This window comes from Protopterus annectens, chromosome 7.part0 (genome assembly GCF_019279795.1).
Source record: "Protopterus annectens isolate FY-2018-M chromosome 7.part0, PAN1.0, whole genome shotgun sequence".
Taxonomy (NCBI): Eukaryota; Metazoa; Chordata; order Ceratodontiformes; family Protopteridae; genus Protopterus; species Protopterus annectens.
The window spans coordinates 1,925,076,076-1,925,088,888 of NC_056739.1; positions in this window are offsets into that span (position 1 = coordinate 1,925,076,076).

Consider the following 12,813-nt stretch of genomic DNA (forward strand, 5'->3'; position numbering starts at 1 on the left):
AAGCAACAGAAATAACAAGGGTCAAGAATGCTACCATCTTACTTGGGATTTTTGTGACACAGCATAAAGATATATCAGTCTAAAGGGTCTATATCAGAACATCGAAGTATTAAAACTTCAAATGTTCTGATATTGAACACTATTCAGCAAACGCAAAGAATAGCGAAGCTGCAGAACAGCGAACTCTTTCCTCGGGAAAGAATTCGGTTGGCCATTTCTTTGGCTTCGCTATTCTTAGCGCTGTGGTGGAAAGTTACGGGTTGGGTTCAGGTAAGTGTGCGATTGTTTGTATGTTAGGGTTAGGGGTGGGTTAAGTGAGTTAGGGTTAGGGTGTGGGTTAGGGGTGTGTGCAATAGTGACAGACTTTAGGGTTAGGGGCGGTTTAAGTGAGTTAGGGTTAGAGCGCGGGTTAGGTGAGTGTGCGATAGTGACAGACCTTAGGGTTAGGGTTTAGGTTAAGGTAAGTGGGTAGATAGTAGTGTATGTTTAGTTTAGTGTAGCATTAGATGTAGGAATTTAAGTGTATGTGTGTGGTTGCTGTTTGTTTGATGTGCTTGTGTTGTGTGTATGTGTTTCGGAGCAGCAAATTTTTTCCATGGGAAAAAATCAGGTGTTCTGAATGTTCGATTTTTTCATGTTTAGATGTTTTGGGGCCGATGAAATAGCATTCGCTATTTTCATCTTTCGATAACTTGATATAAACACAGACTAAATATGTCTTATAGCATAACTGACTTCTTCCATTTGTGTTACAGCCTTTGCCCTGCCTTCACATTTACAAATCTCATGATCAAACCAGCATTCCTAAGACACACCAAGCACAGGATTTGTGAATATCAAGGTGACCTAATAAAAGTATTAGGAAACTGTCTCACTGTAGACAAGAGTTAATGACTCCAAATCATCTGTACTATCCCTGAAAAGGAGATGAAGAACTATTAGTAACTGGCCACTGCTAGATGTATTTTTCATATTCCTAAATGGATTCAATTCAGTAATCATATCAGTGGCTGCCTCCAGCTGAAATGAATTAGATAGTGATCAGACTGTAGGGTATACTCCACACACAACTCAGAGGTGACCACACTCAGCAGGAAGACTGAGCCTGAGTAGTGTCCTCACATATAAGTTGAGGAGGAAAGGACATGTGCAAAACTGAATCTACCCATTAGTTGAAACAATGCCTTGGCAATGATAGAGTTCCACAGCCACTCTACTTTTTGAAATCTCTCAACAACAACCAGTTTGGGTGATCCAGTTATAGTCAATGAACCAATCAGTGAATTCTTTTATGACTGTCTCCAAATCATCTGGTTGAAGGTAAATAAGACAGCACTTACAATTTTCTCCTGTACCAAAGGAATTTTTGAAGGATTCAGCAATCCAGGTGTACCCCCAAGTCATTTTAAAACAGGACCAAAAGCAGATGACTACTCTTTCATTATACTATCCGGCCTATGAGTCTGAATTAAAGAAATATATGACAACATAGCTATACACAAATGTAGGCCAAAGTTCTTATTCAGCGAGATCTTTGTGATAAATGCTAAATCAACATCCTACTACAAGATAGAAGCTATGCCCAACTTAATATTTGTTGAGCCAGTGTCAGTGTACAGACCCTACTGGGAGCATCACTGACAATACGGAATATACCCATCACTGAACATCACACCACAAACAAATCAAAAAAGAAAACTCATCCCACATCACTTGAAAATAAAAGCACACTTCCACACACGAAAGACTAGTGTGTGGTCTCTAAAGACCCCCCCTAATATTGGAGGTCTCATCCCACCCGTGGAAAACAAAAGATGCAGGACTGGCAGCTAAATGCCTTCTCTACACAAAGAAGGGTGCAAACAAAATGGTCTAATCCCAAACAAAAGGCAAGAAGCTGTCCACCAACTTAACCCAAATCAAAGTCTAAAACACTAAACCAGCACAAACTCTACAGCAAACACCAAGGCAAAAAAGATGAAAAACACGTATAAGCCCTACCACAAAAAGCGTCCATAAATAAAAAAACTACAACAAATCAAGGAATCAAACAAAAGCTTAAGCTACAAGAAAAATAGCAAAAAGACTCCCAGGCTATGTCAGAGTCCTATCAAAGAAAATGTAGAAACTCTCTCCAAAACATCCCCAAATATATAGAACTAGTTCAAAAGCTAAAGAGATCAAAAGACCTACATGACAGCCCAATGAAACTTCTGACAGGCCCCTCCCCCCAAAAAGAGATAACTGAAGAAAAATGATGTGATACAAGGAACTCCCAAAGACATTGTGCTCTCCAACGCCCAAAAGAGAAAAACGCTTCCCCTCCCAAAAAAGATGAGATATGGCACCTGGATCCAAAGCCCACCAGCAATCCTAAACCCACAGCTACGAGAATTAAACCCATCCATCTTACCTGCTGTTTAACCATAGGGTGTCCTCCACTGCAAACGCGGTCCCCACTTCACAAAGCTCGGTCCCCACTAGGAAAAGCGGTTAACGCCCATTAGCTTGACCAAGCCCCATCTGCAACTGCAGCCTACTTCACAATGGTGGACCTCATAATAGACCACATAAAGAAATACTGGACTTAGATCCCAAACCTTTGCTGATAAGCCATGGTCAAATCTTTGTCAAGGCTCAACTAAGACATTGGACTTGAAAGACTTTCCATACACAGTTTGATCCAAAGGCAGATCATAGATTACACCATCCTCCTTCTTTTGGATCCCCTTTCCACCCTCACCAATAAAGGGTATCCTCACAAGAACTATGCAGCTTATCGATCTACCCTTACCAAGATGATGGGTTGCAAAAACTCATGAGTGACAGAGTTCAAAGCATCAGAGTTGCATCAGACTCACTGGCTGTCACAAGTGGGTCACACCTTCAGGTTTTACCACAGCCTTGCCCACTCAAGCATTCTTGAAGTACATCTACTTTCAGGACTCAAGGGGCTGCAGGTATGTCATACAAGTTTGCAGAAAACAAACGCACACTAGCCATGGTGGTAAATGACACAACACACAGATACTGCAAGAAAATCCATCACAGAAGCGGACAGTGCCCAGGCCTTAATAGAAAAAGTTAAATCGGAAAATCATCATACCATTGAATGTAAAAAAAACAAAGCCAAACCATGGAGCCATAGGTGGCAATCACCAAAGAAGCAAGAAGTTACAAGGGGGTGGCAATCCACTGAGGTCTGACCATCTGTATTCGACATAGGGACTGCTAAATTAGAATTCCTTCGCTCCACCTATCCCTTAACCGGATCTTCAAGGATTCTAGATCTTCTACCATAGTCATAGTCTCCCCATCACTCATCTCATCATCTCAATGATGTCATACTCATCAGACCAATGGAATGACCCGACAGCCCCTACAGCATGTATTCGGAGAGGCCACACAGCAGCTGGAGCAAAACAAAAAGTCCCTCATCAATCCCTATGCTGCTCAACATCTGTCTCCAATGTTGCCCAGTAAGAACTCACGCCTCAGAGGTGACCCCTTGCCCCTTTTCTCAGGGCTTGCCGGTACCCAGATTTTTGATATAATAGCTACCTCAAAATCTGAATCCGTCAGAGCCACAAGGGTGGAGAGAGCCAAAAAAAACCTAAACCTTTAAATAGAGACATTAGGAGGATGGGGAGATGCCAAAAGACTCCCTATGCTCCCAATGGAATAAATCCCGGTATATGCAGAGCCAGAGCACCTCACTGGCCCCCTTGTAGAAGAGAAATCTTGAATGGGATGGAAGAGAGCAGAGATACCCCCAGGGATACCTCAGTGTGTCACACTGCTCAAGAGGCACAGCAAAATATAATGTATAGTTCCCCATACTAAAGGGTGGCGTAAGCACAAAAAACTATAACTAAGAGCTTGTAAATGCCCTCGGGCAGATAGCCTAGTATGAACCTATGAACCTATGAACCTATGATCCATAGGATGTACCAGAAGAGTAGATTTCTTACCTGTTTTATTCTTTTAATTTTTATTTAAACACCCCACCAACAGCTGACCATCAGTCACTCCAAAGAGCCTGTCCATATTCACTTGGTCTACCAAACATTACAAGTTTCTCCTAGAGTTTCTCTGACCCATGATTAGGTACAGTGAGAGGACTGCATCACCTCAAGGCTATGTCAAATTGTTGTCAGTGATGATATTTTGTTATGCCCAAAGTTTCCTCCCCTGCACACGCAAGTACTGTCTCAGGACTGACATGCGATGGACAAGCTGGCATATCTTTCTGCTTCAGTGGCGACTCAGCCAGTGCCAAGCTTCCCTAAAGCCAGTGACTTCCTGCACATCTCTGACCTCTTCCAGAGATCAGCTATGAAGTGCATCCATGTGCACACCCTTCTTCCCTATATGACCATGTCCATCCTTACTTGCCAGGACATGAGACTCCCAAGTCATTAATTAAATCCAGGTCACCTGAGCTATAGTTAGAGTTTTATACCTCTGCACCATGCTGCTAGCTTGAAGTGCTATCTAATCAATTATGATGGCAATGTAGGTGTCTAGGTATCTCTCTGACATTAAGAGAACCTCATCCCAATGAGATTTCACCCTAAACTAGCAGCAGGAAGCCCTGACTCAGACAGGTTGACCCCACCCAGATCAATCAACAGTGGAACATTGATACCCTTGTCCAACTTAATTACTTAAGAGAATACTATCAGGAAAAAGTAAGAGTAGTAAAGTAGCTTAGTAAATAGGTGACAGGCAAAAGGGATATCTCTTTGTAATATAAGTCAACATTAATGAAGACACTACAAGAAAAAATGTAAAATAAAGGGCAATACCCAAGCTATCTAAAAAATAAAATACAATAATGACACAACTAAGAGATGATAAAAGTTTAAGTTAGACTGTGCAACATGCAACATCTGTTGTGATAAATAAATTACAAATAACTGAAGTGAGAACACAAATGCCTAAATAGTTTATGTGAAAAGATTAAAGGGTAAAATAGTAAGGGCAATAACAAATTTATAATTTGAAAAAAAGGAGGAATATTGGCAAATGTTCACAATTATTAAATCAAATTAAATCATAAATGTCTTTTATAATCCAAAAAGTACTAGACAGTAAATCAGACCCTGGTTCAAGCCTTCCTGCACCCTTATACCCCCTGCTAAGTAAGTAAGGTATTCTGCACAGTGAGTGCCCATCTGCAGGGTGTAGGTTATTCAGATGCATACTGAACTTGTATAGGAAAGGGACCAGTGCTGGTGTTAGTATTTTGAGGGCCCCCTGCAAATGTCAAGCTGGGGGCCTCCTAGGTACTTCCTGTCTAAGCATCACCCTGTCACTGCCACCCCTTCTAAACAACCTTTTAGTTCATGCTGCAAATCTTAGGTGTAGTATGCACAGACTGCCCTGTAGGTATAATACTTTTACATTACAACAGGCCTATGTACCACAGTAGGTTCGCCCATCTCACGAAGGGACATTTACAGTTATTGGCATTTAGTTGCAACAGTCATACATTACAACGACTATATGTACGGGTCTGGACTTTGGTGAAATGGAGCTTTAGGCCTACCATTTTGGATGCTTACCCCCCCTCCCCGCACACACACACACACACACACACACACACACACACACACACACACACACACACTCTAGTCCTCCCCTATGTTTACTCTCATCTTGGGCTCCCCATACCATGCACATTATTTTTTTTTCTTTTCTCACATTTTGCTTTATTCTTCAGCTTTGCCAGTAAGCTGTAACTTTCTATATGCGCTGAACTGCATTTGAAAGTTTTTTTATTTTCTTTTTGCACAACCTTTTCATCAGTGATGGCTTGAGTAGAAATTATGATTAAGATGATTGTGAGGAAAGTGAAAAAATATTGATTACAGTACTGTATTCTACTTTGTTGTTCCTAAACAGTATACTGCCGTTACACAAGCTATAATAACCTTTGTATACCTCTTAGTTCTGTGGTAAAAGTAAAAGAAAACAATGACCACACTGTCTTCAGCCCAAACAAAAGCTATAGTGACCTCCTGTACACACCTCTAAAGTTTGACTATGATGAAAATTAAAGAAGTAATAACCATATAATCTCCACCCCACCCCCCATATAACCTACAGCAGCTTTCTGTAAACACACACATCTGAGCAGGGCTGGTTTTAGAATAGGAGAGCAGAGGTCATTACCAGCTTTATTCTAACAGGGTCATATCATAGCCCTGTTCAGGTTAAAGAGTATAATCAGGTAATTAACACACTTTTCTCCTACCAGCAACAGATATTGTGGGCCCCCCACACAATCAAGAATGATTAAGGGAGCCCCTGAATCCATTTATACAGTATGGAGAGTGGGGGCCACCAGACTTCTAGAAGATCTAAGTGTCTGAATGTTCTGTGATATATTTATGCCATAGCTTTGAAAATGAAATGCAATGCTCTGTGTATTTTTGATGTTTGCTACTGTGGGGCTTTTCTCCCTGGGCCTCCACTAAAAATGGGTTTCTGATCCAGTCGGACTTCCCTGGTTAACAAATGTCAAATAAATAAATAAAATTACTTGTTATCTGCATTTTTAATGATACCCAGAGAAATAATGTATATGTTCTGGCATTATTTGGTGTGTGCATAGATAAAAATCAGTGATATTTTTTAAGACACATGCAAGCATAAGCCATAACAGTACCAGTTTTGTACTTACTTCAGCAAATAGCAACACATTGTGCAACACAGGTACTGCCCCACCAGACCAGTGACTGCTTTGTAGCAGTCCTCAAACAGCAGGCTGGATAAGTCACTTTTATTTACCTCACTGAGGAGTAATGCATACCTGTTGCTGTCCCTGATTTCACAGATTTTGTTCATAATTTTGCTCTGTTCATCATAAAAAGTTTGATTTGCTGATAAATCATTTAGGATTACAGACTATATATCCAGAAAGAGTTTTATAGTTCTTATTGCCCAAAAAATGCATGTTGTGGCAAAAGGTGTTAGTCTATTAACTTTTTAGGTGAATTAGAATAATATTTAAGACATGTTTTTGATTTTGAGCCTTTATTCTGCTATTACTGGCTGAATCCTTTAGCAAATAAACTAAGAGTTTCAGTATCTCTTGTTCTGCCAGTATTTATAAAACTTCCAGAAAAAGAAAACCATCCCTAAAAACTGGAAGCATCAATTCTTCTTAAAATCCAAGGTTTGCACTAAGATCAGTCACTCTGGCTGTTGACCTTTCTAGCGCTTTCCTTGCTCGTGTACATCATTAGCTTTGTCCTATTAGGGTCATATTACAGCCCTGTTCAGGGTAAAGAGCATAATAAGGGAATTAATACATTTTTCCCTCTTCATTTTTCCCCAACCAGCAACAGCTTTTGTGGGGTCCTCACACAGTCAAGGATGATTAAGCCCTCCCCCGCAGCCACAGGTATTGCAGGTACCTAAAGACAACTATGGGGTTAGTTTTAGTGGAAAAAACATCCTCCAGCAGGATTTAACTAAATTAGGGGCACTATGTTAGTGATAAAATAATTAATGAAATTGTGAAGCCTGTTACTTTATAAGACACTGTTAATATATATATATATATATATATATATATATATATATATATATATAATATGGATATGAACACTGTGCTGAGAAATACAGACCATTATAACCTGTACTGGTACTGTTCACTCTGGTATTGTAGGGAATTGTTAGTGTTGCAGTTTCTCTGAATAATAAAGTATCATTGGTCACTGTCACCCACACTGTGCTACATAATATAACTGTGCAGGAAAGCATGTATATGTGTGTTTCAGGTCACTAAAGGTGGAAGAGGGCAATATTCTAGATATGTACCGGCACACCAGAATGTGGTCAACACATGGCCAGAGTCTGTGCAGAAAGAGTTGGATAGCTATGTGCAAAACAACAACTCAAAATCTGGGAGAATGAGTACAAACAGTTAGTGATAACAAACATTCCCTCCACAGGTATACCAGGTAAGAGGTGTATACTGCAGGTAAAACTGGTTCATGTGTAACGATGACGACAGCCATATCACTGTCCAAACTAACGCTATAGGGTAGTGTAGTATGACTTGTAAGGTACAGATAACAGCACTGACTAGGAAAGTAATGTGGACTACAGGAATATACTAGTTGCTAATTGACATCTTTCTTTCCCCCACCATATCTCCAACAATAATCAACATACCCACCCCAACTGGTATGTAATGACACCTATGTTCTGATAATGCCTAATTGTTTGAGAAATATTTTGATGGTTCCCATGCATGTACTATATTGAATTATTCCAACATTGCTGGCATGGTGCCATCAATGTACCTGCATGCTGATCTTATTAAAACTGTGGTTCCATATATGCATGTGTTCTGTTGGCTATGCAACTGTTCCGTATCTGGTGTCTGTGTTAATGAGAATATCTATGCATGCTGTTATACATAACCCTGGAATGTGTTGACTATTGCTAACCCACAAATGATGATGAAATCTAAACACTATAGCATGCTTGGGAAGGCCAGTCCCAGCGGACCCAACTGTCCCACCTCAGCTGGCTGTGGCACTGGGCACCAGCATGTCTGGGGCCCAACCCGGAACCTCCCTGCCCATTGGTCCTGCACCACCTTCGGGTGGAACCACCTCAGGGGATGGGGCACTCCTCCCCAGGAGTAGGTGCAGACAGGCACCTGTCACCCATTGCCAGGTAGTGGTCATGGTGTGTAGAGAGACCAACGAGCAGTTTGGTGATCTTCTACACCAGCTCAAGGGCTGCATGTCATGATTAGAGAGTCAGCCTGGCTCTGCGACTCAACCCCCAGCACAGCCACCTTTGGAGCTGTGAAGGAGCAGTGGTGACTGCCCATGGGTGGGGACCTCAGTTGCACTGTTACGACTAGGGGGCTTGTGGGCTTCCGATATCCCAACACCCCATCAAGGTGTTTACCCCCCACGTGTCATATACTGCCATTGTATGAGTCTTGTTTGTATTGTCTGGTAACTTACCCAACCTGCCTCCCCAAATATACCTACTACCCCTCCTCAAAATCCCACTCTCACCTGAAAAAAAAAAGGGCAATCTGTTCCCACAAAAAAATCTCGCCCCATACATAGCTGTCCATTTTGCACACATGTCCATGGGACACATGTAATCTGGTCTAATTGGCATCACAACTTATTATTGTTGTCCTCACCCCTCTCCCAGGGGTTTGAATGTCCAAATCTACCTCCAAATTCAGTGTATATGCACAGCTGTTGCTCTAAAAGAAATGGGAAGCTATGGACCTTCCCTACACCCTTCCTGCACATCCCTGGCTATTTTCCCTACTGTCTTTTCCTCTTTATGCCTCTTTTTTTCACCACTTTCCTATCAACCCCTTTTTCTTTTCTTTTAAAGAAATTAGCACAGGAGTAAGAGGGGGTAAGCACTTTTTAGCAGCAGTAAGTGAGTTTATTCCTGTTTGCACGGGGGTAAGCAATGCCTACACAGGTTAAGCAATTCAGAATCTAACTGAATATATGAAACTGTAACTGGAAGTTAGCAGTGCTTACCTCCACGCAAACCCATGCAAACCCACTTACTACTGCTTTAAAGTGCCTTAATCACTCTGTACCCAACGGTTCGTGTTCTGCCCAGCAACAAAATAAACAGCCTCTGCAATTCTTGAACCCAGGACCCTGCACACCATAGACAAAGTGATTTACCACTAAGCCATGTCAGATGCACATAACTTTAATGTTTTCAAAAACATATTATCCAGCCCAGTCATGCAACAGCACAGAGAATGTATTCCAACATTTAGATGTATGTGTGTGTGTGTAAATATATTACTATCTAAACAGATACAACATATATATATAAATATATATATATATATATATATATATATATATATATATATACACACACACACACACATATATATATATATATATATATATATATATGTATATAAATATATATGAACATATATACATGCAAATGCCTACATCAACACATATATATGTCTACACCTATATGTTTACATATACACAGCAAGTTACATATATGTAAGCAGATATATATCTATGTAGGTATATACGGACATAGTTATGTATGTGTAAGCAGATATATATACCTATTTAGGTATATATGGCCATACATCTGTAGATAACAATGGTAGATTAACTAAAACATGTATGTCCACATGCACCATTAATGGGATTGAGAGGCCCCAAACAATATACGTCTTGTACGAATAGGTATACCCCCCACAGCCAAACACATCCACCCTGCAATACACTACCAAGAGTTGCAGATCCCATAACCAAGATCTAACATGACATGGGCACAAGATGTTAACAGAACTACATCCCACCTATATGATGTCAGCCTAGTATTGATAACATATCATGCAGTACAGTCTGGCTCCCATAGGAAATGTAAAATGTGGAAGCTATCAACATCCCCAGGATACATATACACAAACACATATATGCAGATACAGATATATATATATATATATATATATATATATATATATATATATATATATATATATATATATATATATACACATATATATATATATATATATATATATATATATATATATATACATGTGACTACACATACACATGCAGATATTTGCACAGTAAGATACATATGTAGAGGGTGCAAACAATATGGAACAACCACTATGCCTACAGTTAACACCTTAACAACTGGACACTGTATGGGCCACCCATACAAATGACAATCATTGCCTGCAACATATACCCACAGAGAGGTCATAGGATAAAACACCACACACAGGTTTGCAGAAATGGAAAACCTTTATTTGTGTACTATTACAGTTTTATATGCCATGTAATATAGCTGTTCAGACACTGACATCCATATAAACAGAGTAATGCAACTGTGAAACAGTTATACTAATACAGTAGTCTGGAAAGGTTCACAACTGTTGCTGTCCAGGTCAAGCCCTTCAAATTGTACAATAGTAAGGACAGACTGGGCTACAAGATGCCAAACAATCAACAGCAAGTAATGCAGCTGTATAGTTCAGCAGCCTCTATCTACACTCTGTACAAAATCACTAGGTGGTAAAGACTTCAGTTGACTAAATAGGATGTAACTGTTACATAACAAGGCATAACTGACATCACCACAAGTACACTGACAAACAGAATAGTCTGTATGGCAGGAGGCAGTAGGCCTGCATTAACCTAGTTTATGTAAGTAATGTAAATATAGGTGAATTGTATGGTACTGTACATCCAGATACCTTAAGGCAGCTCACCCCTGATACCCCCACATTGTGTAACATCCTAGGTTATTTTTGGTGCACCCTCCCCCCAGACTCATTAATACAATGCCATATACCACTGTTACATACACTGGCTTCTGGAGTGCATAAAGGCACACATGTATTGTGCAGGTGAAGCCCACACATATATGGCCCCAGCCCCACCGTATCTGTGGGGGATACAACAGCAGTGGACTTATGGCAGCAATGGCAGCATGATATACTCACAGCCCAGTACAGAATAACTCCTGACAGCATGTCATATGTGCAAAGTATGTAGGTGGAGGACAGAGGCTGGAACACAGGCCCGTATGTGGAAAACTGTTGCCATACACTAAGCAAGTTGCTGGTGTTACAGGATAGTCTGCAACATACCCTTAGTCAGGGAATTGAGGTTAGAAACATAAATGGATGTAGCCATGTACTGATAGCACTCCACTCACACACTGCCGGTGAAATATCTGACACAGTAAATGTGTGGTGGACAGAAAAAACATGATAGGCACACCTCTGGCCACTAAGAGGATAGGCCCATAGTTGAGAGCTACACAGACAGACTGCATTCCAAGGTAAACTAGTATGTACACACACACCCTCTAACACCAGTACTATACAAAGCATAAAATAACTTTACTCACACTCTGTCTGTAGTTCTAGAACCTCCTACAAATATGTAGCTAGCCTGAGTGTGGCGGTTCTCCTGTAAGAGGTATTGCTACCTGCTGTCTGTAACACTGATGCCCACACACAGGAATGATGTCCATCACACAGGAAAGGTAGGGACCATGCCCACATGATGTAGGGATTTATAGTAGGTGGTTGCCATGACAGTGGTAATTGGAAGTATTACACAACAAGCTGCATGCAGTTAGCAAGTGGGGGAAACTGATTGGTGCAGAGGCCATCACCTGTTCCTGGGCATCACCTACTAAAGTCAGGCTGCAATCTATTCAAAGCAGCTCAATCCATTTACTGGAGAGAGAAGGAGAGAGAGAGAGAGAAAATTAAGAAAGACAAATCTCTGCAAAATTAATGCCTACATCAAAGGCATTTAGTCAGCTGTCATTCAACAAGACATCATTCCCACAACAGGGATATGAAGTATATATACATGTAATACAATGTAGTACGTGGGCCATCATAATGGGATAAATGATGTGGAATGATTTATATGTCATCAGGTGGGTTGATGATGTTCAACTGAACAACTGCCATGGACAATAGTGTCTGTCCCTGTGGGTAGTGGGCCATAGCCACCAACTGTGCAGGTCAGCACTGACAGACAAGATGTAAGCCATCATAGTGTGTGTTGTGTAATGGGAAGTATGTATGTTATGTGGCTAATAGCTGGTGGTGAAAGTAATGCCATTATGATGGTCATGTGGGAACCATGGCCCACCACTGGCAGGATACTCAGGTGAATCTGTAATGTAGCATGCCGGAATGCCATAGGTGTGTAATAGGGTTATCTGCAATCGGGTCCTACATAAACCCCCCTAATGTCAGGCCGTGTCCATATGTGCCACCTGTCTGTG